Here is a 26,848-nt window from a genome sequence, read left to right as displayed (position 1 = left end):
ATCTAATGTCTGCTGTAATGAGACCATCTACGAGCTTTAAAGCAAGTCACACGGGTTGGAGTTTGTATCATTTGACAGATTGTTAACGAAGTAAAATAGCGCGAAACACATGGGGCGAAAGGAACATGAAGGTCGTGCGTCATGTTTTTTTCAGTCGTATGTGTTTTGAGCTGTTCTCACCGTATATTGAAGCGCGTTTATTTGATGTTGGAAGATTTATCTCAGTATATTGACCGGTTATCGGGCCCACGTGGATATATAAGGCAGGAGTGAGCTTTGCGAATTGCATATGAGGTGCGTTTGGGACGCGAGTAGCGCCCAGTATCCTTTCACGGCTGCGGTCTCGGCTGCTGGTTTGGCAGGGCACATCCAAGAGGTACACGGCCACGTGTGCCAAAATAATTTCAGCTACCTGTGTCGAATTCAGTTCCATGCAATGCAGCAACGACATCTCATTTGTAGCGAATAAATTGCTATGCGCGCTAGCAAATAACAATGATCTGATATTATTCCTAGCGCGAAAGAGAGAGAGAGAGAAATGTGGAAGGAGGTAATCGGTGAACAGAGGGAACGTAGGAGGAAAGTCTCGGTGGTACACAGTCAATGCAATCACGAGGGAATCGACTCCGCTCAGGATGCGGGTGCAGCTGTCGCGTTGGAAAGGGCTCCGTGCGCAGCTCGACGGGAACGGACGGGCAGAAAAGGTTTTCCATTAGGAAGAAGCCGATGCGCTTCGCATGGCTAGTGACGACGATTTGCACGCTCGACAACTTTCCTCGGTCGAGGCGGTACGCCTCCGCGCATACCGCTGCAACGCGTGTGTAAAGAAGCGGGGAATTCCTTTCTCGCGCAAACCTAAAAGGGCAGCATAAAGCAACGCGTAATACCTTGTATGCGCGTGCGTCGACGGCAGATAGCCTTGACCGAGAACGCTGCGCCTCGGTGACGTCAAAGAGAGGAGCGCGTCCGTTAAAACGTATACGCTGGCGCATTGTCCGCCCTGTTCGCGAAACGGTTTGCAACGACTTCTCCAGGGAAAAAAGAGACAGCGTGTCGCCGATTATTGCGCAAGCGGCCTTCGTTCGTTCGTCCTGTAAACGTCTAACGTGTTGACCGGATTGATGCTCTCGTGGGCGGGTAGACCGTGCATCACGTGACTGAACGATAGACAAGCGTATAGGATGTCCCTGACAAAGGTAAATATAGATATGCTGTCTTTGGCTATATTAATTTTGCATTGCCATCGAGAAAATGTAAGTTGGGATGCAAGTGAATATTATGCGAAGTTTTCTTCACGGAGCACGACAGCCAAGCCGCCGCGTTTTAGTTTGAGAGGCAGCCTGACGAAGTCGATTGCATTTACGCTGTGCGTAGAGCGCTTCGCTAACGAACGCTTGCCTAAGCAGGAAAGAAGTGTTCGTCTTCCGGAAACAGAAAAAAAAAGAACAAATGAGAGCAAAGGAGAGAGAGAGAAAGAGAGAGAGAGAGCAAGGACAGGAAAGGCAGGCAAGTCAACCAGACGGGCACCCGGTTTGCTACCCTACACTGGGGATGTGGAAAAGGGGGATAGAAAGAGAAAGAGAGTGAGAGAGTGAGCACTGAGTGCGCGTGGAGCAGCGCCGTAAAGTCAGCGCAGCGAAATTAACCATGCGCGGACTGTCTAATCCCATCAAGATGACATATGTCGTAACATCATCTCTACGGCGAGTGGATACGTGACCCCTCCCCACCGTCCTCCAAAAAGAAAAAAAAAGGAAAAACGAACTACTCGGTTAACAGCCGCCAGCGAATATCTCCTCCCGTGGAACCAACCACAGGCTATAAAACCGGGGCATGGAAACGCAGCATCGTCGTCCTATTTCGCTGCACGCGCGCAGCACTCTCCGCCTAGCAACCGCTAACCAACTATACAGGCTTGCGTGGTACAGACCGTCTATAAAAGCGTTGGCTAAGCGGCCGAAAGTGAAAGCCCCCTTCGCCCCTCGTTCCGCGCCACTGGCGGTCGCGAGAGCGCCCCGTGGCGCGTTGCCAGCTCCGCGTGGTTCCTCCGAGTTCGCGACCGCCGAAGTTCCCTAGCGGGTGGGCGTTGATCGATGCCCGCAGCTATACCGTCCCCTTGCAGCCATCACCGCCGACTGCCGTTTCACGCGTTCCGGTGGCGCGGGCAGCGAGATATGGCGCCTATACCTTGCGTTTGATAGCAGTGCGTGGGGTCAGCACTCGACCAAAAAAAAAAAAAAAAACAATGTTGGTTTCCCAACGCTATCCCTCAGATGGCATTCAAAGTTGGGCAAGTTTGCATTGGCTTATTCTCGGAACAGCGCGATAACGCCGGTCATCAAGGAGGGCAAGACGATATAGACCATCAAATGAACGCTTTTTTTTATTGAAGGGAAATTAATAAACGCTTTTCAATAATGAAAAATATGTTGACCGCGCTATCTTGTTTTGACCTTCATTACGTGCCGCCTTTCTTTTTTCTCAGTTCTGATGATAAAGCTATCATCAATATTTTGATGCAGCCGAGGGCAAGACGGTGAGATAACATGTTGCTCAAATGAAATCATGCCTCTCCGCGATGCATATCGCGAGATGAATTTTAAACAAGCAGAAGCGCCTATAAATGCTAAGCTTTCTAGTTTACTTTCCATTATATGTTAACCGTTCTCTAGTTATTTTTGATGTCTCTAATTACGTAGATTAAGTAATGACCTTATCCTGCAGAGCCAATTTAACACATATCTGCATTTATTCATGCCATCGAAGGCCATGTATTGCTACAAAATATTCCGAAGATGAAGTAAGCAACTACTTCAGAGTGCCTTTTGGCGATTTAATAAAACAGACGCTTATAGGGTGCTCCGCGTAGCTTTCGAAATTTTCCTCGTGGTATTTGAATGTCTACTGGTTAGCGAAGTAAACATTTGTTAACTTCGATTGACTGTGAAAAACGATACTTATAGCTGTTGCCTAGCTAAGCCTGGGGCAGCCCATCGCTTCCGAAGAGTCCTACAATACACAGCTTGCCCGCAGTTTCTTTTTTTACACGTGGCCTCGGGGCGTTGAAGTTACGCGCATCTCGAAATCCGTGCCTCTCCATGCCGAAAAAAAGAAAGGCAATGATTTGCTTCTTTCTTCTTTTTTCTTTTCTTTTTCAACACTATTGCGCTCGGCCCTATACATAGGCTCGAGCGTCGGCCCGCTTACGCTGCGACTATAGGATGGACGAAAAAAGCACGGCAGGTGAGACTGCAACAAAATGGAAGGGAAATAATTGTCACGCTGTACTGGCAGCTGCCTGAACCAGTCTCGCTAAGCTGCCCACAACGAGAAACAGAGGTTCGTTTTCTCTTTGATTTTTTTTTTTCCATCGAGGAGGTGTGAATACCTAGTAAAAGCACTCACATTATCGTCAAAATACACGGCAGACAACGACAGTTGCGTGTTTGTCGTGGCATGGTTGTTACTTCACGCTGGGAATTTCGCGACTTGATTTGGAACACATATAGCGCGCCTTCGGCTACCACTACTTGCTTGCTCTTTGTCGACGTGTGTACGCATCCATGCAACGCTGTTTGGTCTGAAATAAAACAGTGGTTCGCACTTTGTGTGTATGGTGCCGCGTTTTCCTCGTCGTCCTTGCATTTCAGAATAGCGGGCCAAAACTCCACTTACGCGTAAGGAGCTGGTCCTTACTGCCGCCTTGCGACCAAAGCGATGTTAACACGCGGCACCACCGTTAAGTGCTCCGATCGGCTCCTCCACGTGCAAGGCTACAGCGAGCGTCGCTTCGGCCGGCGCCCGCCTTCCCTCCCTCTTCCGAACAGCTGATGGAGGAGGAGGAAGAGAAGGAGGAGGAGGTGGGAGCGCTGCCTCCTCTTCTTGCTCTTTTGAGCGTCGAGGCCGCGGCCCCGCCACGCGCTTAGCCATAACGCACTGCGGCCTCCCCTTGTTCGACCGCCCCTGGCAACAGCGCTGAAGCCGCGTGTTCCGGCCTTGCAGCACGATCGCGGGGCCAAGCCGCGATTCTAAGCGCCACGTAGGGGCGAATAATTCACGCTTGAAAATATGCGACGTTCGCACTGACAGTGAAACGTGTCGTCAGTAAGGCAGAGCGGTGACAGCTGAAGAGGTACACAGGTTGCACATTCTGCTGAGCGCTCGAGAGCTGACAGCTACGCCCCTCCTCTCCCATACGTGAATGAACACACACACACGCGCACACACACACACAATTTGTTTTTTGCATTTTTGTTCCCTGGCCTTCCTTCGAGCATCCATTGGTATCTTGCTAGACAATGCCGATAGACGTGTGCCGGTTACACAGCTGGCAACTCCTGTTCTGTGTAGTATCAGCAACGAATGTTAGCAGCACATTCCACTTTATCGGGGTGACCATCACTTTCAAGGCAGAATTATTCCGTACAGCGCTCATAATGTCTAGCATAGGATGTGAACTGCGCAGGTCAGGCCACGTGGAGGCTGAGCTATTCAGTGAGTTTTGTCTTATGAAATCTTCGCGATGCAGCTGTGTATTCAAGTTGAGCATGAAATCACGCGAACGTGTTTCAAAACAGAATGCACGTGCCCTGCGCCACATTTCACAAAAGGTACCTATAGCCGTAGTCGCAGCTGACACAATAGCGGCGTCATTGTTGTAGAGGAACAATATAGTACGACGTTCAACGGTTTCAGAAACGTGGCCGGATATGTCACTAGGCACTTCTTGCCTACTTTAGACGTTGTATTTAGCACGGCATGGAACATGCCGGATTGAAATAAGCTGCTACTTCTGGTAAACGTTCCTCCATGCTTTGTTCAAAAGCATACAAGACGCTTTTGGCACCTAGAGTTTTTCTTTTTCTTTTTTTCTTTTTTTGTGAGTCATCATTGTCTTTCCATGTCATTGGTCTTAGGTTCAAGCAGCTGACATGAATTCGGCGCTGTAAAGAGCGCCACCGACGTATTCTTCTTCTAGAATTTCATTCCATGTCAGTTTTCATTTATATGTTGTTTGAGACATACAGCTGTCTCAGGTGCTGCAGCAAAAGGCAGTATTCTTGCCTGACAAAGGCTGCAGCACCCAGAACATGTTGACACTCTGCAGCAAACAACCGCACAACAAGTGTTACAATTTTGAAAATATTATAACATATCAGAACAATAAACCATTCGTATATTAATCAGAACATGTTAAAAAAAGCAAAACAAAACAATAACATTGAGGTGCATAAGGAAGTTATACAATAAAGCAGCGAATAAAATACGTTTTAACAGATTTCTTGAACCTGAAGCTTGATTTCGAGGTTTGGAATTCTTCCAGGATTGTGGGATTATTGTTTAGTAACGTCGATATAATCACACGTATGCCTGTCTCCATGTTTTCTTCTGCTTCGCGTTTCCGTAACTCTGGTGTCCATGTTAGCGAGTATCGTGCTTGGAATGTGGCATTCAATAGGGACCTAATTTGCGCCTGCCACGCCCACCCTTAAAGTTTGTGTGCGCGGCGCCAGCATAGGGCACGTTGCAAACTCATGAAGCCCTTCTTCCCAGCTGTTATTGTTCAATTGCTTGGGAGAGGCAATTTCAGTTATTATTGAAGAGAACCCGACAGAATGTAAAAAGCTCGCCCTAGAGAAAACTGGCACGGACGCCTGAATCTGCTGTCCTCACCAACCTACAAGGGAAAAAATAAGGGGGAAGGCGGAAGGGTGGGGGACAAAGCGCACCTCGCTTCTCCGTATGGGGTGTCCCCCGCTGAACTACTACTGCCATGCACACGCGTAGCTGGCCCTCCGGCATGCCTTTTTGGTGTCTGTAGAACTCATGTGAGCATATTGAATGTTCAGTTTTATTAAACAGCACATTATATTTGTATTTTTGATGTCTTAATTTGATCCTCTGTACCCGTTTATCTCCGCAATAAATCAACGCTATGCTTATCTGCATGTTAGCGTTTGTCTCAGGGGAACATGGCACCTCTGAACTCCTTGGGAGGCCAGGCAACGCTGTCAGGCTTAACGCAAGGTTCCACTAATACTGATGTCGCAAGTAAGTTGCATTTCCGTGAAAAGAAACTGAGTTACTTAGCGTCGCGAGTTGTAGCTCGCGCGCTTTACTTGTTTTATATCCTGTTTGACGTCGCCCATATTAAGTATACTGGCCCTTCACTATCGAAGCGCACGCAGCCGGCCTGCATGTTTCGCTTTAAAATAGTTTTGTTCCTTTTATATCCATCCAAAACTGACATGGAGCTGCGTTATTGCTGTCTATGTAGGCCTCTTAAAGCCGCATACTTGAATGCCAAGGTTTCTTCGCCCATTTCCAATGTCAATTTCGGCGTCCCACAAGGTAGCGTTCTTGATCAGCGACTATATTTGATATACATTAATAGTCTTCCCAATAACTTAGCATCCCGAGTGCGAATCTTTGCAGACGACTGCACTATTTACCGCCCTGTAACCAGCCTTGATGACCACATCTTTCTTCAAAACGACCTGCACCTTATTTTGGATTTGTGTAACACTTGGCTAATGGCTCTAAATTCATCTAAATGCAAAATAATGTCTTTCACTCGAAGGCGCTCGATCTCTAATTTCCCTTATCACATAAATAGTAACCCGATTTTCGCAGCTTCTTCATTCAAGTAATTAGGCATTAATTTCGTACCAAGCCTTGGCTGAACCCATCACGTTACTACCATATGCGCTAATGCTTCGAAATCACTGGAGTACTTACGCCCAAACCCACGTAATTCACCCTCCAACACTCTCCAACTTGCTTTTCAGACCTCTGTACGCCCGCATCTCAAATTTTCCTCTCCGATTCGATCACCTTATCATGACAACCAAATCAGCCTATTAGAATCAGTTCAAGATAGGGCCGCTAAATCTATCTCACGTAACTGTACACACAATCGAAGAATTTCACGAACAAAACTTGATGTTTCACTTGCATCCTTAAGTATACTCGTCGCGATTTCGCACTCTTATCGTGACTTGTGAAGTACGTTCAGGCGTCTAGAAAATCTTTACGGTTTGAAGTCACAACTTGCACATCACGCAGGTTGCATAATCACCTTAGCTTCACGCGCATCTACGGGAACACTCTCTCTGCCTTTCTGTAAATCTCTCTCTCTCTCTCTCTCTCTCTCTCTCTCTCTCTCTCTCTCTCTCTTTCTCTCCACGGGAACACTCGTGCATTCAATTGGTCGGCGCTTCCTCGTGCAGTTCGGTTATGGCACGCTATTCTCGATCATCTACGAAATATCTGATAAATGCCACCAGCTCATAAGTCCATATTCCACAGTGCAACATCGACAAAATGCATGACGTCCTTTCTTTCGTTTTCCAGCGTTATGCGTTTCTGTACGCTCTCGCGTTTTTAGTTGAGTTCATTATTTTCCTTATTATTATTGTATTTTTTATCCTGTGACATTCTGGTGGCTACTTTTGCACACTGTTGTTTTGTTTGCTGAATTAACTGCATCTTTTATCTTTTATGTAATATATACGCTACCGTCTCCTATCATTTTTGTACAGTGCCCTAGTGTTTGTATAAAATGTTGTGTATACATTATTATACTGTCTATTTGTCATGTATTCGTATTATGGTTTGTTAGATACCCCTTAATATACCCATTTAGTCCTTACTTTGATGCCCCCCTTACTAAATGCCTCATACGAGTACTGTAAGAAATGCTTAAACAATAAAAATAAATAAACAAATAAGTGTGTTGTTATCACTGGGACGCGGATAAATTTATTATTATTGTTACTCATAGTAAGCATCCGCGCAGTCAGCATCATCATCATCAATAACCATCTCGGGGCGTGAGGCGCGGGAGGAAAGGGGGGCTGACGTGCAACGCTGCGCATCAGCTCGGTGGGCATTGGTGTGGCAACTTGTTTTGCATCGGCGCACCGGGCAAGATAGAACCGAGGTGGAAGCTTTGTTCGGCTGCACTGCGTTGGCTGGATTGCCGCCATGTTCGGTTGTTCATTCTCATGCCACAATCGCGAGACCGATGTCATCGACCGAGGCAGTCGAAAGGAGCCGCGCTCGGCAGTGACGCAGCATCTGCGGCAGTCGACGCTGACTCAGCCAGGGAAGGCCTCTTGCTCACCTGCTGCGCCGAAGATGCAGACCTTGCCCGCGGAGTCGCAAACCCGTCCGGCGTTCACGAGAAGCTGCGCCTCGCCTCGTGTTCTGAGCAGGTGCAAGGCTAGAAAGTCTCGGCTGTACGTAGGGTGTACATGGTACATTGAGACGTGAAGAGGTTCTTATGCTTTCTCTTGTGGTCACACCGGTATCGATTTGTGGAATGTATGGCACATGTGTAAGGGAAATACGCGGTTATTATTACTAAGCAAGACATACTTTATTCAAACGAGCGGTCAAATGGATGCCCTTCTAAAGAATAAATATTATTCTGCACAATTTCGTCAGAAATCGAAGCTGATGCGAACACATTAATAATGACTGCGTGCTTTCCAAAGTGCGGACAACAGTTCGTAGACCGTGGGTACCAATATGAAAGGAAACATGTGGTCCCGTGTTCACACACACACAAAAACCTCTTGCGCAAGAATTGTTCGCAAGAGCATAGTCCAGTCAGTCCTAATGCTGTAGATATCAGCGAACGCGGCGTGGCAATGGCAAACATCACTCACGAATGAAAATTCGGCCCGTCGTACCCATGCACAACCGTCAACTGTTCTCGCTTTTTCACCAAAATTAGGAAAACACAACGAGACACAAGCAATTCGCCCGCGAGGCCCGAAATCACGAACACGCGAAAGGTATAAGCGCTCTCGCTGCAGCGGTGGCTTGCCGGCTATCGGAAAACTGATGCGTCGCCGCCACTCCCATTAAATGTTCCGCAAGGAGCTCACTCACGTGAAATTAGCTAGGTTAACGAGACTCGGAGCATAAATCTCAGCCACGAAGAGAACGTGTCAGGCGATTCGCGGGAGAGCGCCCTTTGGAAATGAGGAAGGAAACGAGGAGCGCCGGAGCCCGCGCTGTACCCTATCTCGCGACGGTATAGGGAAGCGCCTCCTGACCTGACCCAGATGAGGAGGTCTAAAAAAAAAAAGAATCGCGATAAGGAGGAGGGGTGTCCCGGCGCCACGACCGCGCCTGATGTATTCGGCTGTGATTGATCGGCGCCCTCGTCCTTCCACATCTTGCGGTGCGCCCAGAGTGACGCAGTGCGGGTCAGACGCCCTTCGAGACAGCCACTTCCGAGCCGTCCCCTGGTTGACTATCGCTGACCGGGAGACGCACATTCATCGACGAAGATTCGGTACGCGCGCGGAACTCGGCGCAGATCGCTTAATCGACCGGCCTTTGCTAGTTATACAGAGTTGATCGGCCGGTCGGTCAAGTAGTTGCACGGTATAAATGGGGTCTTTCGTTTCCGGGTAAAAACTCGATAAATCTCGATTCTTTGCACCCCCCGAACAAAATTTATAAAAAAATCGGGCTATTGCCTATTTCTCCCCAAAATTTACTCTTTCGTAAAGGATAATATTAAATGCAGGGATTTACAACACTAATGAACGCTGTCCACCGTTTGTGACCCAGTGGACAAGTTACATACCATATTGGTAATGTTATTAATATACGAGTATGGTAATAGCTTCGTTTTCACTTAATCTTTAAGCAAACACTGACGTATATAAAATAGTAATTCTGGGCCTGCCGGCGTTTAAGAGAAGTTTGTTGCTTTTTTTTTTTTTGTGGCCACAACAATGACGCATTTCATCACACTTCCCGCACGTAACGAGCAACTGAGGCACACTGCGCTGCGAAGCGAATTAAGGCACTGCTGCACATTTCTGTTCATTGCGAATGGCAGCTACGGTGATAAAAAGATTTTTACTCAACTACATTCAGTTCAAAGAATTGTGGTTGACTTCTCTTGTTGGTAATGCATGATATTTGTTGCAAGGACGCGTGTTGGGAACCAGTAAAACAAAACGACGACAGACAGGGACGGAAGGCCCGATAGGTCTTGGATGCACTATGACATATTCCCAATGAAAACGATAATGCGTGTCAACAAGGGCTCGTACGACAAGGAAAAAAGCATTTCATGCACGAAGCATGTCCGTGCTCACTAGCTTTCGTACTATCTTTTTTCCCTTATTTAAATCAGTGCAGAGTACAAAGTAAAACGGGGATCGGCATCTCTATTTGTTGTGCTTCTAATGTGGTTTCTTTTAAATGCAGTAGTAGTGCTTCAAAACAATGATTTGTAGAGACGGGTTCGTTGCATAACTTGCGAGCAGATCTCTTTGCCATTACTTGTTCCTAAGAGTGATTTCGCTTGTTTAAATAAGTACGCTTGTATCCAAAAGACGACCACAAGTGCTTGTGTTTATCGTTTGTAAACGTTATGAGAAAAATCCCGAACTTTAAAATACCATACACCAAAGCCGGTTTTCGTTTGGTAAGCATAATACCGGTTGTTAAAACCCTGCTTTCGAAAAACATAAAACCGGAAAACGAGCGACCCTACGTATAGAGTTGCGTCAGGCATGTGATTCAGTCTTTTATATAGTGCATACCCAAGTGAAGAAATGAGCCCTAGTCTCAATAATAATTACTCAAGTTTCGAATGCCGCGGCTAACTTATACGTATATCTCCAAGAAGTATGGCGGCTCATTGTTCAGCTGAGTCTGAATCAGTGGAATTGTTGCTCCCGAGCTGACGAGTATCAATCTGCTGCACCACTGCCGCCTAGAAATGCGTTAGAACGCAAACTAGGCTCTATGGAGGTCTCATTAAAGGCAATTCTTCAACTGGAGTGAAGGAAAAGAACGAGAAAAGAAAGCTGCTACAGTTATGTGCAGCGCGGGAAGTGAAAGGGATCTCAAGTCTAATTAAACCAACCAAATTCGTTTGTCTGCCTCGCCTGACAGTGCGCAGATATATTGCAAGTATCAGCAATGTTCTGACGGAAGTAAGATAACGGTTGCATGGCTTATCGGGCCGAATCAGAGCAGACATTTACGCAGTCAGCCGTCATTAGCATACTCTATAGCAGCGCAGATGTTATCGTGCCGTTTCACGCAGGCGCTTTTTAACGCTTCGTCCTCTTACTTTGCATATTTGTGATAGGTTAATTTAGTTCGCGCGCTAACTACGTCAGATCGTACCGCATAGGGCACAGTGTCAACGAACAAGCGTTTCTCCGCGTAAGCACTGTTGCTGAATATTTGCAACCTTGTTTTCATCTAAATTAGGACATACACCACTACGCCACTTCACCAGATCCTCGTATATATAAGTAGGCCCGGCTTTGTTCTTCTATCCTTTAAATCGCACGCTCATTCGTTTGAGCAAACAATCATAAATGCTTCTATGAAATCCGGCATATCGGATATTTCGTCGCGTCTCTTTGGCTATTACGCGAACTGTTGATCACGCGCCTTTTCGAGCCATCCTCCGGCGATGCTAATCTTTTCTTCACTACTCAAGCAATCACTTGCGGTCATTACCTCTCTTGCTCTTTATTTATTTATTCATCTCCTGACTTTATCCTCACGGTGGCGAACGTCACCATGCGGCCTTGACCGTTGCTCACATCGGTGACCTTGGCAACGCGCTGTTCCTTTACAGAGTCGCACGTGCGCGATTACGCAAGGAGAGCGCATCAGTGAAGGGACCGGCCAGCCTTTGTGCTCGCCTCTTTTTTTCCTCTTTTCCTTCGGAAGTTTTCCCACACCCTCTCTCTCTGCGACGCTTTTTTGCTTGCCCGGCAGATCGTTCGCGTTTCGTGCTGATGGAGCTTGCGTAACTGAGTCTCGTTGTTCACTCCGGGCTCCTTTCTCGCGTCATGCCACGTCTCGTCTCCTCGCGTCATCAATGTGAGGGATCAAAGGATCGAGCTTAAGAGGGCGGAAGCCGTCACCTTGCGTGACCGGCGTGCGGAGATCGAAGCGCAGCTTATAACGCTGCCACAGCCAGCGAGCGAAGCTGCGTCGAAATCTTGCGAAATGCCGCGCCAGCTGGCGTTCGCCCTGTACATAACAAAAGAAAAAAAAAAGAAAGAGAAAAGAAAGCTTATTACAGCTGCACTGTACGAGAAGTGTACCCACCCTGCGCCGGCCTTCTTGTCTGAAGAACGTTCTTTTTTTCCTCCGAAGTTTCCATCCGATAAGCATAATAATGTGCGTAATGCGCCCCATTCGGAATGGATTCTCATGCAAGAATGTGTCCCTATAAGGAGTCTCTGTCGTTAGGCGGGACCCTCGCGTCGTGGAAGACGGAGAAACAAATTAAGACCGCCTGATGACGGTCGAATTCACATTGTCGTTGAAGGAACGAGTCCAGTCTCTTGTTGCACCGAACACGAGAAAGTTACGCGGAAAGCTATAGTAATTGTTTCAAGTGCATTTAGCATACCCAGACTGCTTCAATATCATCCGCAAGGAACCATCAATTCGAGCTTATTACGAAAGCGTTGCGTCTATTTCGCTGCTGCGTAGTGCCGAATCCAGAATTTATTGAGCTACTACAGTCGAGTACTCATGCACGGGTGTGCCCCATGTTGGAGATCTCTTTGTCGCCAGGAGCGCCTACCACGTCACTGAGAAGCAGTTACAGTGTCGCAGCAGTAATTTATAAACAGAATGGATAGAGGAACAGGCATGTGCATCGCTCAGTGTATACGTCGACTTTGTACGTGACTGCAGGTGTTCAGATGTGAAGAGACTGTCGGTAACCTCCTTTCCCTCTGTTCCCACATCGACAAACAATGTCAGGCTCTCCCATGTGACTTGATATGACGGAACGATCGTCCTTTTACTAAAGCTAAGGTCCTCAAGGCCTAGTTTTACCGCTCTCATCGGCCCAGAGACCCACAGAAGCTTTTTTTTACAGTACCTGAAGGCGACAAACTCGGATGCCGCGCGCTCGAGGTGCTCCACATCGTCTAGTGCGCTTGATGGATATCGACTCTTGCCTTCGTCTTTACCTATTAGTTTCACTTCCTCATCCTCCTTACCACGTGTAGGTCAGCGAACTGGACACGGTATAGCTAAACTTCCTGGACTTTTCCTTTCTCCCTTTCCCGCGCACACCGACTCTTAAGTTGACCTTCAGAGTGTGGCAGCCTCCGCAAGATCGATATTTTCGCCCTATACGGCGTCGCCGCCGATGGGTGCCGCTTATGAAAGTTTACAACTTCAAGCCTACATATCAGCCGCAAACAAATGGTGCTTTATTGGTTTAACCGCGCATCTGTATGCACTCGTAAGCTACGTCTCGGTACGACCGGATTTGTCAACACTTTCATCGTGGAGACACGCAAAGGATGTCATTTCCCTACATATACAGGCACCATAGCAGAGTTTTCATCGCATATGAGAGAGAGAGAGAGAGAGACAGCAGACGATGCAGCTAAGGGTACACTACTTGTACGATCTGAGAAGGTGACCAAATGCCTAAAATATTCTTATGAAGCCACTCCTACTCGCCACGGCAACTTAGTATGTTACAGTGCAGACGCCAGTGCTTGGGCCATCCAACAACGTGAACACGAAATATTCTGTCGGTTGGTTGTCTTGTGTGTCCTCTTGGCGAAAGGATGAAGGGTTGCGTTCGCCTACAGTTATAATCTTGAAGGCTGAAGTCGATATCAAATATGGCCCGTGGGAAAGGTAGATGCGAAAAACGGAAGCGTTATGCTTGAACTCAGAATCGGACAATGTAGGGGCCTTGAACTGAACGCGCATGTCCAAACATTGTAGTCGTCTAAGATTACTGCAACACTGCGTTTTTGTTTAGCGTTTTTGTTTTGCTTTACTGATGGAACGCGGGATCTAACATTTACGCACTAAAGAAATTTGCACGAACTCGGCGAACACGTGTGACCTTCTCCCGCAGTCGGGACGGCAAAGGGATCGCATCTTCCGCGCAGCTGTTGTCATGGCGAAATCTGCGATTTCTGCGAATACGCGAGCCAGAGCCAGCGAGCGAGCGAGCGAGCATAGCGCGTTACATGCATATAAAACAGGCTTCTCGCTCGGCGGTCTAGATTCTGCGAAGGCTATTTTGAAGCAGCGTGCGCCGTTCTTGTTTGTACTGCCCCTGGCACACTGACAGTTCGCGAGAATCCATCTCTCGCCCGCCCCTTCCACATCCGACACATATCATGCCTGTGAGAACCGTGGCAGGAGGCATAGGCGACATGCGTTGACAGGACTGAGACAGTACACGGAAAAAACGCTGTGAATTTATGGTAGCAGCGTCAGTGGATAACGTTATCTTTGAAAGTCGTTTTATTTTTGCAGCAATATATAGCCGTTATGGGCCGACTTCCCTGGTCGTTATGTCGTACGCCGGTGTCCGCCACATACCCAGTGACCCAAGTTGGAGCGGAAGCAAAACAGTTAGATATGCCGGCATAGACAGCGAAAAGTGGGTTGAAAAAGTGCTAGTCGCATTAAACACTCTGCTTAAATGCCTCGGTGCGGCGATTGAAAGTACGATATATTAAACCTGCGATAGTGTCTGTAGCGAATGGTGGATAGTTCCTTTCCTATTTTTTTTTTTTTTTTAGGGACACGAAAAGTAAGATGCTGGCACCAAAGATCGGTGCAGGCTACTCTTTTTTACGTTAGAAGCGCAGAAAGGCAGCATTGGCCACACAACATCGCAAAAGTGCGAATAAACACATGAAATGACACCATGATAAATCTTCAAAGTACAAAATGTCTCGACAGGGAAATGTTCTTTAACACCTCACAAATCGATAGATAGATAGATAGATAGATAGATAGATAGATAGATAGATAGATAGATAGATAGATAGATAGATAGATAGATAGATAGATAGATAGATAGATAGATAGATAGATAGATAGATATTGATAGATAGATAGATAGATAGATAGATAGATAGATAGATAGATAGATAGATAGATAGATAGATAGATAGATAGATAGATAGATAGATAGATAGATAGATAGATAGATAGATAGTTAGATAGATAGATAGATAGATAGATAAATAATGTGGTTTCTTTTACATGCTAAACCGATATGTTTATGAGACATGCCGTAGCGTCGACCCCACAATAGTTTTGATCACCTGGTTTCTTTTTTTGCCGCGCACCTAAGTCTACGATAGATTTATAAAAATGAGAGTGGGCATATAAACAAATTGAGTTAGCCGACATTTAATCAACTTTATTGTCGCAAAAGAAACGCCGATAAACAAACCCAGAGCCCTATTCTCAATGTGTGGCCCTTGGCGATATGGTAAAACTGTTGAGCGTCACGTCATGAAACTTGTGTGGAGCAGTAGTCGTTAGATTTTGTACAAGCACAAGAGGCATATGACTGGCGTGCGCGTACTGAAAACAAGACTAATGCTCCGCGTGGTGCAGGGGGGTGGGGGGCAGTCACCGAAGAATATCGTTAAAAGACGAAGAAGCCGCGGGGTGTCAATAAATTACCGCTGTTGTGGCCAACACTAAGCGTCGCATTGCGCAATAATAAGAGGTCAAAAACACGCCTGCGCGATACATTTACTGCCTCCGAAGCGGCAGCACGGCTGCAGTGTATGGCAGCACCACTTTCGTATTAACTGCTAAACACGATTGCGCTTCCTGTAAAAGTGTCTGCAAAAGCTTGAAGCGGTGTTAGTCAAAATATCATACTTATACGCTTCGTCTGTGCCGCTTTCCTCCCTGTTTACGTTTCAACTTTGCGGTGCTGCTTTATAAGTATAATTATAGTGAGTAACTCTTTTTTTCTTTTTCTATCTCAAAACTGAGGTGCGTGTAGTTCGTGCTAAAACAACTCGTGAATACTAATGCCCGGCGTACATCTGTATCTCTCAGTCACGTTAGCCTGTATTGTCGTACGCGCCTTAGCAACAAAACAAGCAAGCAAGCGAGAAAAAAAAAAAAGAAGCCAGAAACAAGGTCTGTTCGCTTACGACCAAGCTATATACTCATTTGTAGACGGATTTAGCTCAGGGAAAGCACTCTGCCGCCCTTTGTGTCCTCTGCCGCTAACACTTAACGACAGCGCTTCCCAGATTCGCCTGCACTAAACATTACGTCTACCTCTACGCTGGGTTGAAGGAGTGCAGGTACCGTCCGTGCGATGATGGGTCGGCGAAATCAATGCTCCTGTGAGCTTTTGCGGTGTCTCATGGCGTCCTGCCGTATGGGACGTCATATTATCTATCTCTCTCGTTCTCCTTCTCAGGTGACAAATCGATCACTCGTGGCTGGTAAGAAACGACGTCGTAAGAGATGATCGTTAAGACCATCAAGAATGTTTCTCTAGTAGGTTCTACGGGCGGAAAACTGTGTTTGACAGTAGTTTTATAAGCTACTAATATGTTTTTGCCGATATGTGTGTCGCGTACGGTGCCCACCACGAGCCTGATCGATCGATCGCTCGCACATTCATTTAGGTCAACGAGGCGACAGAAATGACTGGCGTAAATAATGACGCAAGGACTGCTTGGCGTTCTGGCTGACCAACCAGCGGTTTGTATCACATGACGACGTTACCCTTGCTGACGATACCGCTTTTAATCAACACAGGTGTCAGAAGAAATTGCTACGTAAGTAAGGAACCCAACTTGGGGGTTATTGTTGCATTGAAGGAAAAAAAAGAAATATAAAGAACATGTGGCTTTACACGTGTGTAGCTGTATTTCTTCTGTAAGAAATAACAATGAGAAAGTGATGCCACGGCTAAAACCATTTTCTTTTTAGGCGAATGAGAACATGAGATGCATTCAATAAATATCCTGCGGTTATTTAAATAACAGGTAAAGAATACATTTACCTCATGTACACTATCAGGGTTTTTGACGATGCGTTAAGGTATTCGAGCGTTGACCTCTGTGTGGATGCAAGACTTGGAGTGCCGTTGAAGCAAGTAGAAAAAGCATACACTTTCGAGTCATTGCAACTCACCGAACTCTCCCATGCTTCTTATTTGTAAGTCCAGAGTAGGCGTCCGAGTGAAGCGAATGGGTGCGTGGGCTGTTGTGGCCGCCTGGGCGGTTCGTTGTTTCTGCTGGTCGAGCCGGAGTTGGCACCTGCGTCGAGCAAGATAACCCCTCTTTACGTTGGCGCGACGTGTCTAGGACGGCTGGAGCAAAACGTAATAAAAAATAATGATAAAACGCCCCCCCCCCCCAAAAAAAAAAGAAATAAAAAGAAGGGAGGTTATAAAACGTGAATGGAATCGGTGCATCAGGCTGGAGGAGATAAGACGTAGTTTTTCTCCGCGATTAAAGAATAAAAACGGTAGATTCGGAAGCGAGTTCCACCTTCGCAGAGGTAGCGTGATGTTTTCAGTCGTACCTACGTCACAAACATGCAGCGGTATTTTGTTCGGACAAGAAGGAAAATCTCGGAAGATTATTGCTGACCGCGCAAGTATTGGTACAGAGAGATGAACACAGTGCGGCAGAAGTGTTATGAGAGAAAACAATACTGCTGGAGGAAGTCCTTATAATCTGCCTTCGGTAAAGTTCACGTATGTTCACTGACTCGAAACAAGTGAGCCCTCTAATCAGCGTTGCACCACACACACGCACGTGACTCACGTACGTGTAAAGAAGAAAAATGACTGCAAGCATGTAATTGAATAATTATCTACATACAGCATGAATTTCCGAAAATTAATTATAGCAGGTGTATCCACAGCTAAAACATTTCGACGTCACTACTATATTGGCTAGTTTAAATGTACAACATTCCTAGTCCCTACGAGTGCACGCTCGTGTTGTAGAGCATAACGCTCACGAGCAGGCTATAGAAACATTCCGCGCAGTACACGTTATGACGCTGTTGCTGGCACCGGCTGCGCTGCTAAGTTCCAGGAGACAACGCCCTTCTATCAGACGAGAGCAGTTGGGCATGAAGGAGGGTCACTCGCGATGGAGTGTGCGACCGTTACGCGTGTCACCGCCGCCGGCGCCGCCCGGCGGAGGCGACGACACCTTGGAATGGTGGGACCGCCGGAGGAGGCCCCAAGCCGCGCTAGACTGCTTGGCGCATTCGCAGGTCCCGCGTCCTCTCCACTTGGCAGTGGCGCCCGGCCTGCCCACGGTGCGGCCGTTCTGGCCGGAAACGCGCAGGACGACGGCCGTGGCGCGTATTGCGACTGCTACAGGGGCGCCACGTGTATCGGCGCTTCTTGGCGGCTGTTACCCTTCGTGCTTGGAAATGGGCTTAATTACGTGCTTGCGCATTTATTTCGGGCTGCGTTTGGGGCCTCGCTCGAATAGCGTTGTCGCAATACCTCTCGCTGCGGGGCCTCCATCAGAGGGCGCATTACGGATTGTTCGCACCGCTGCTTGTGCGTTTCATTCGGACATCTGGACTTTGCCGTTGCAGAGTGCATATGCAGAATTTATAGACGCTTTGATGTCCCACGCATTACGCGCCAGCATAATGAACTCATAAAAAAAGCTAGAAGAGTACTCCCGTGTTTTAAGCAGTGGAATTGAAGTAGTGTGCCGAAAGCATGGTGGCAATGTGTGGTTCGCCTGCAATCTTTAAGCTCGGTAGCCTTACCGGTACAGCAGTATGGGAGATAATGCAGAGTGTCGCCTCTTAGACGTTTCTGTTAGCGAAATGCTGTCAAAAGTCTAATTTGCAAGACGCCACACCGTCGTGCATGTTGCTCAGCGTGCTGTTACTGCCAGCACCATTAAATTTACATTGAGCATTAAACATCCAGTCGTTAGTTTGCGTCTTCTGGCCCTAGCTACAAATGCATGTTGTGTTTTAATCTGACAACAAAATTAAAACCAGCACTGTACGGTGCAGAAGCTTTGACGTTTTCTCACCAAGGCGTCTGATAATTTCATGGCATTTCTAACCAGTGCAAAACACAGTGAGTGCTTAGCACTGATTTGTGACAGCGCGGCGCGGCTAGAGCAAAGGCTTCGAATTTTATTTTTTTCTCACAATCGTATCGCGTGAGCTTGCGTGAGCGTGTCTATGGCCAACGTGCTAGCACGGAATTTCGCTGGATCAGTTACCGCTTCCCGCTCTGTGCCTAGCGAGGCCTTTAGAAGGCATTTGCCTGGCTTTCGAAAGAGGGCATCCACGCAGCGCCTTCATGCTCTACAGTGCACAACGAAGCACGAAGCGCAGGGCCTACACAGGTGCTATCTGCTCAGAGAAGTGTCCAGCGAGCAACCTGACAAGCATTGCGTATTCATTGAATTAACCTCCTTCACCGCGCAAAAGTTAGTTAGCTGTTCAAAATTTGTGGAGGTTAATGAAAGTGGCCGTCATTTTGGTTTTGTTCATTTCGAACAGCCTGCTGCACTGAGCGAGCAAACGGGATCTGACTGGCGTCCATAACCAGGCTGCTGCCACCGGAAGCTTTCCGCGCGCACGTGTTATCTTCCAGTCTGCGTGTCCATGCACATGCGATGTACATTAACAAAAGAAAGAAACGCTTCGCGGAATAATGGCCGGCAGTAAAAGCAAGAGAAACGCTGCACCTCCCAGATACCGGCGAAGCGCCTCCCTGCATCGCGTGCCGTCTAGGGGCTGTCAGAGCGGCACCGCACCCACGTGTCTTGCACCACACGCCCGCGTGAGGACGCAGCAACGCCCGCCTTGACGACGACCCGCGTCACGGCCTGATGGCGATGCGCCCTGCAGACGTGCTTCTCGTCGCCCTCGCAACCCTTTGATTAGGACGCAGCGTACGCGTGTAATAACCGAAAAACACCCAACTTTTGCGGGCGGTGTTCTTAATGAGCAACGGAACGCAGCTTGGGTAAGGCTACAATGCGCGATCACCCGCGATTACGAAAATGCGCTTCGCGAGATGTTAGAACTCAAATATCTGAGCTCGCCTTAAACGCATATGTCAGGTTCAAAAAAGAAAGAAAGGCTGATATGTACGCCCATCTGGCCCGGCAAGCTTCTCTATACCTGGCTAATAATACTAGGAGAACTCGTTCCTTGTCTGAAGCATTCTGCTTCGGCGGATGCGACATGTGCACTGGATGCTATGGACTTGTGACGTGGCCGTGTAATGTGGTTACATGAGCAATATCTGTAGAAAAAAAGAAAAGAAAAACATATTCAATCCTGCAAGACGGCCATTGCAACGCGTGCATGAGAATGATAAAGAGCATGTCGACCTTGCTTTGTTTGTTCATATCACGCGTACATTTTTAAACTTTTTTTGGCAGTGACCGTTTTTCACCGGGCACACTGTCACTGTTGTCGCTTTGTCACGAATACTGTCGCGCATTGTGCAGCGCAAAAGGCTTGCCTAATCAGACTGCACGACCGGCGCAAATGCTGCTGTCCATTCACGAATTGAGCACGAGTTCTGACTCTGGGTTCTACTACGATACGTGTATAAATAGCGGGCCTACCATGCTCGACGTTACCGTTGGGATTTGAGTGTTCTTTGCTTTTCCGGCCACAAGTTTGTTCGATAAAGAGTGAAATTCCTAATGTGCCGTATTGGCGCTGTCTGGTTCTTCACAGTCACTATGGGGAACCAGCGCTGGCCAGAAGACGCTGCGACAGTTTTACTGCGCAACTAAAATATGCTCACACCGTCCGGTAGGGAGTCTACGAAGATGGCACAACATATTTGACAATAACGTACGCGCGCCTCTATTTAATGTTTGCTTAGCCCGATACGCCCAGCCATGCCGTGCGCTTTGCGTTGAGCGCATGCGCTGCTACGTCCTAGCTCCTCGGTTTCCTGTCATGTGAGGAGCCGTGAAAAGTGTGTCTCGAGATGATTGGCGAATTCGCTGACACGAAATCTCAGTATGTGCTACTGAAAACTGCGTCCACCGCTCGCTAGGCTATGTGTTACGGCGCTGCTGTTGGCAGGCGAAGCCTCAGCGCTGGTTGCCCATACATGCAGGAAGCACGCTTCGCTCGGGACATGCACTTTTCTGATTTGTAAATTTATTTCACGTTGCACCTAGTTTCCTTTTTGCATAGCATGTTTCCTTTACAACAAGTTTAACCTCGTACAGCTAGTTCGTGGAATAAACAAATGACTGTCGTTAAGAACATGTGCGTCGCCAAATTTTGGCAAGAGTTGCGCTCGTCATGACATAACTTTTCACAGTACAGTGGTATAGCATTCAGATGTTGAGCTGATGGTTTACTGCAGCTTAATAGATTTTTCGCAAGAAGTTACGCGCGGGAAAGATGTAATACACCAGAAGGACGTTTCAAGTTGCTTCGATGAACGGCCGCTTGATTCCCGTCACTCCCACTCTGTAGTCTTAATAGCCACATTGAGCGGCGCTCTTGCTGGTCACATTTACCGCTTGCAAGCTTCGTGCGAAATACTATGCCTCGAAGAGCGAGGCGTTGCCGCTTGCTTACGGTAGGCGCAACACCGCCAAACGTCGCTCTCTCGACTCGTTTCGAGGAAGCACGCCCTGACCTACAGCTTCAGACGTAGCTTTATCTGCAGTGCACAGCCGAGAACATGTACACAGCCGACAATCGGAGCGTGATTATCCTCGTTCGCTAATTATTTCCTCCTTTCCGTTCCGAGAACACGTCGGCGTTGCTCCCTAGTGGCGCAACACTTTGTCACTGGAAAACATTGAAAGCTGTCTCGACACCATTGCGAGGTGGTTTAGTGTGGTGGCCATCGGTAACTTAGCCAGAACTACGCTTAGGGCGATGTTTTGCGCACACTTCGTAACCTGTGTGTTTCTTATGGCAGCACTCAAGTACTGTCCGTGCACGTATCTACAGCTTCTCTCTTCCCCTTCTCCCTTCCCCCAGCGTAGAGTAGCCAACCAGACGCTTGACTGGTTAACATCCCTGCCTTCCTATATTCTCCTCTCTCTCTCTCTCTCTTGTCATGCAATATTTTATCCCATTACCTTTTTAGGGAATTGTTCTTGCAGTTATCCTGCATGGGGTTGACAGAGAGCAGACTGCTTTCGCTTATTTTTCTGAATTGAGCCGAGAACGCGTTGGAATATTTACAGTCGACAGTAGGCGCTACGTCTCGTCTCTTTCGAGCCTCTGTGCTCGTTCGCAATCGTTGCGCGTGCTTCGAATGGCACAACGACCAGTCAAAGTGGTGTATGCATTGGCGAGTTGGTTTTACACTGCGAAATGGCTCTTAGGCTAGATGCCGGAGCCAAAGAAAAGTGTCCTGTACGCTACGTTCTTTGTCCGCGTCTTCTAGCGAGTGCAAAAACCACATCAGAACGACTAGTCAAACGAAATGTTTTAGTGACGGCCACATAACTTTGTGAGCAGTGGCGTCAATGTCTTGACTGCCTACTGTTACGTTGTCTTCCAAATGTATCTTTTTTTAAGTTTTAGTTCCTTCTTTCCTGCCGCAATATTTCACTATCAGGATGGTCCAGAAACAGAGACTACAGCGGAATGTCGGAATCGTCGTTTTATCGCTACGTAATTACAAATCGGATGCTGACCATCACCTATGAGTGATCCGCGTTGTCCAGCTTCTTAAGAAATGTAGAGAAAGGGAGACAGTGTTTCTGTACTAGCTGTTAAATATAGAAAGCTTGGCCACTTGATGGGTCGGACATTCCATAGTTATAGCCAAGAAAAACGAAAAAAGTAACCAAACATGCAAGCATCATCGAAACAAATTTATGGATTACGGCAAAAAAAGAAAGAAAAGGAATTTGTAATTTAAGAACAACGTCATAAACTGGTCATGAGGAAGTTTGAGAAAATTAAAAATACATCATAATCTATAGTGCTCACAAAACTTTATGGAGTCACTGTCCGCGAGGAACATGAACAGAGGAGGTTGGCAGATCGGGTAGTCCGCACACTACTATATATAGAGAATATAAATGTCTCCCTCTGAACGAAAGATTTTAATGCCACCCAATGCAGCCTGGTGACACGACAACGACGACGGCATGTCGGCGACAATGGCAGCACGTACAATCACACGCCTTGGAATCCTACGTGACGAAGAAGAAGAAGTAGTTTAATGATTGGAAAATGTAGAGAGGTCGGCCGGAAAATGGAGCATCTGGCCTACTACTCTACGTAAGGAAAGGGGAAGAGGGGAAGAAGGGAATTACTGCTTTCCTGGAAGCTCCTTCTGCTGAGGAAGAATATTCATTAAGGTAATAAACATGGCTATGAGACTTGATACAACCGCCACAAAATCTCAGTGGAATAGCCTCAACTGCTGTCGCAGTGAACGGCTAAAATTTCAACCTTAAAAGATTGGCAAGAGAAAAAAAGGAAAACTAATGCAGTCATGACTGCTGAATTTTGCCGTGCGCGGCTGTAACCTTACGTTGAGAGAGCGCTCGCTGTTTTCTGCTTTTGCCTGTAATGGCGGGCTGCAACAGGGAACAAGTATGCATCCGCCGGAACGACCGAGTCCCTATCGCCGTAGAGGGCGGCCGGAAATTGCGTTCCTCGTTCTTTTTTTATCTATATTCTTTTGTTTTTCGTCGGACTACAAGGATAGCATGCGACATGCGGAGGAGGTAATTTGCAGCTTCCATGATTCATATCTCGTCGCGTGACGTCGTCAACAACTTCGCGCCGCCTAATATCGCTCGACTCGTTTAGTGACGTGTTTAAGCCGCCAGTTATTTGAAGGGAAAGGGAGGTTCAAGAATAGACGAAGACGGACGCAGAGGCGGACATGTCGCTGGCGGAGCAGATGGAAGATTGGAGGATCAGTTTTGTTGAAATATGCCCACGTACTCATCGCGAATATGCCGAACCGCGGTGTATCTTGACATTGCATATTGCACTGAAGCAAACCCTCCGGTGTATAGCATGTCACATACATTAAACGCAAAAAGCTCCCCGTAAACTGCTGGTTCATGATAATCTCTCTCTCTCTCTCTCTCACGCACACGCACACACACGCATGAGCACGCACACGCACACACTCAGATGCGTGCTCGTTCGCTCACTCACTCACTCACTCACTCACTCACTCACTCACTCACTCACTCACTCACTCACTCACTCACTCACTCACTCACTCACTCACTCACTCACTCACTCACTCACTCACTCACTCACTCACTCACTCACTCACTCACTCACTCACTCACTCACTCACTCACTCACTCACTCACTCACTCACTCACTCACTCAGTTACTGTGGGCATATGAATTAAAACCAGGCCTTGTTGCTTTCAAACCGCTTCTCGCGGTTACTGATGAAAAGAACGAAGCATTGGATACCCCGCGAAAGTGTTGGAGGCCTTTAAAAAATTCAGAAAATCTGCGCTGCTCTCTTTCTTGGCAAACAGGTTCTGAACGGCTACTTCCCAGAGTAACAGCGTATCGCTTGGAGTGGAGCGGGGAATTGGCCTTCGGGGCACCGCGGGCATCACTAATCCCCGGCGAGAATAGACGGAAACGACAGTGACACGCGATGCCAAAAACAGACGCACGCTATCTCGGCGCAATTACCCTGTCCATGTTTGAAGCGACGTTCCCCAAGAAAAAGGTGCGCCCCGCAAAGGCGAGAGAAGCCATATTCAGTTTTATTTTTTTCTTCTCCTCATCCGCTCCTATGGTTACGTGTGGTCGGTAGACTCCTGCGTCGTCTCGCTGCGGCAGCGCCGACTAGCAAATAAAAGTTAGCGAGACATGGTTATCATCAGAAAGTATAACGTATTAGCCTTTGGATGAGTGAGATTGGGTATCTGGTCTGCGTCGGACTATGTTACGCTTAATACGTTGGCTCTCGTCGTATCATAGATGGTAAGGAGCATCAGGAAATCTTTTTGTCAGAAAAAGCACGCGGGAACGTCGACTATTGTTGGCTTTTTATTATCAGCAGGACAGGCATTGTGTCCACGGCACGACATTCATATTTACCCTTAGTACGCGTTCGCACCTTTCACCTACCTCCAAATGTAGTAGTAAATATCCGTCTACTGGAGTCTCCTTCTGTGCATGTATATACGAAGTACAAATGCAGTATGGTGTATCCCGCATGCACTACACCTTATGGGATACTCCACACATTGTGCATATACGCTAGTGACACTCCGTACTCCGTGCGGAGTATGCCGTTGACCGCGGTGATATGATGGCCTAGTCGATAAAGTGCAGCTCATCTCTCATCTTAGCCGTTAGGAACCATACTATATATATATATATATATATATATATATATATATATATATATATATATATATATATATATATATATATATATGTAAATATATAGCAATTGCTGCTTTTTAGCGTCAGTCACGTTTAGCAGATTAGGAGTACTACACTGAGTTCGCAAATCCACAAACCTAGTTTCACGAAGCACTTAGGTTTGAGGAACGTATACTGCAGGCGTGAAGCAGCGATCTTGCTGGCATTGTATCTTTGAGAGAAAGTAGCACACAATTGTGAGATGCGCCCCCGGGTTCATTTAAAAGAAGAGAAACACCCTTGAGCCCCATGACCTCAATAACGTGCTCGATGGCGAACGCTTGCTGGGCAAACTCAGAAAGTATTCCGCGGACTGTGAGCAAGGGCGGTCGTAATTATGAAACGAGGTCGCACTAGAAAGCACTTTGGCTACGAAGCGACCGAGTTGCTGTCTGTTTTCTCGCTGTCTTGGCACTACTCGTCGCCATCCGGGTGTACAACCCTCGACAAACTTGCTTGCTCGCTCGGCGCACGCGACCGTGATGCCAAATAAGAATTACGCCACCGTGTGGCTTCGGCTTTTACTTATGGTGCACTAGAATTGTTGAGCTCGACACTGCTGTCGCAGTTATGTCCAATCACGACGCATAACCGTTTGCTAAACTCTCTGTGTTCATAGCGTTGAACCCTGCAAACATTTTAGACAGGAACACGTTAAAGAGATACGACGCCTCATACCAGCATCAGGACAGCGAGGCATCCCAGTGCGTAACGCAGATTTACCTGGTGTTTCTAAGCCAGAAGTGTGACTGTTAGTGAGATAGATATAATGTCTTAGCTTGATATACTTACGCTATTTCAAACCAAGGCGGCATGTCCTCATGGTATTGAAGATGAAACCATAGGCACACACATATATGCATAACCGTAGCGCCGATACTCTCGTACTTTGTGCTTACTTAAGCCCGACAGACATATGTGAATATGTGAACATCTTCGATTTCCTATGAAAATGTACTGTCTCGCAAAGAATGAAAAGCACCAGCCGTTGCGCGTGACTGGAAGGCAAGTAATTTCCCGTGGACGAAGGAATAAAATCTCGCAACTTAGTGCTTGAGTCGGAGTTTAGATCAGAGATGCGCCACAGCCTTCAGCAATACCCCGAGAGACGCCAAGCGACTCGTTTCGTGCTCAATAAGTCGATTCTTACATAAGATGCATTAAGCTATGTTGCACATTGGTCCCTGGAACGTTGAGCCTCATAATAAGATCGTGTTTTTGGTACGTCCAAACCCCAGAATTTAAGCGCTATTAAATTAACACTGGTCACTGGGAGAGAGAACCCCCGGAAACGCCTATACCCGACAGCAACTTTCTGTGGCAGCACAGCATAACCTATGCGCACCCACTCGCACGTTCGGAGCATCTGCTCTTGTGTTACTACGTTAAGTAGTGCTGATGTTTTGCTGGCAGTTCACAGGACCAGGAAAACCAGACGTGAACACCAGAAAGCCAAAACTAAAACAGCAAGTAACGAAAATCGTTTTCCTCAGCAAGCTTTTTATTTGTTATGAAATATATCTTAAGCAAATAAATTAAGATAATAATGGGTACGATTTCTTTTACGCTATGGAGCTTCCAGTTGCTTACATGAATGGATTACATGCAGAAGCACAGCAAAAAAATGTGTGCTTCGGCTCAGTAGTTTTTGCTGCGCTGCCACAGA

At 47.2% G+C, this 26,848-nt stretch overlaps 1 protein-coding gene and 1 long non-coding RNA gene across 7 annotated transcripts in view; one reads left to right on the top strand and one right to left on the bottom strand.

Annotated features, from left to right (window-relative positions):
- The window catches only part of LOC142582813 (uncharacterized), a 216,951-nt gene extending 199,855 nt beyond the window's left edge, over positions 1-17,096 (bottom strand). Inside the window, exon 1 of the long non-coding RNA XR_012828491.1 lies at positions 16,954-17,096. This is a non-coding gene — a long non-coding RNA (uncharacterized LOC142582813). The remainder of the gene's footprint in view (positions 1-16,953) is intronic.
- The window catches only part of LOC142582811 (uncharacterized), a 139,922-nt gene that overhangs the window by 87,901 nt on the left and 25,173 nt on the right, over positions 1-26,848 (top strand). The window lies entirely within an intron of this gene.

The sequence above is a fragment of the Dermacentor variabilis genome, chromosome 5, assembly GCF_050947875.1.
Source record: "Dermacentor variabilis isolate Ectoservices chromosome 5, ASM5094787v1, whole genome shotgun sequence".
NCBI classification, from domain to species: domain Eukaryota; kingdom Metazoa; phylum Arthropoda; class Arachnida; order Ixodida; family Ixodidae; genus Dermacentor; species Dermacentor variabilis.
This window is presented reverse-complemented; position numbering and strand designations above follow the sequence as displayed.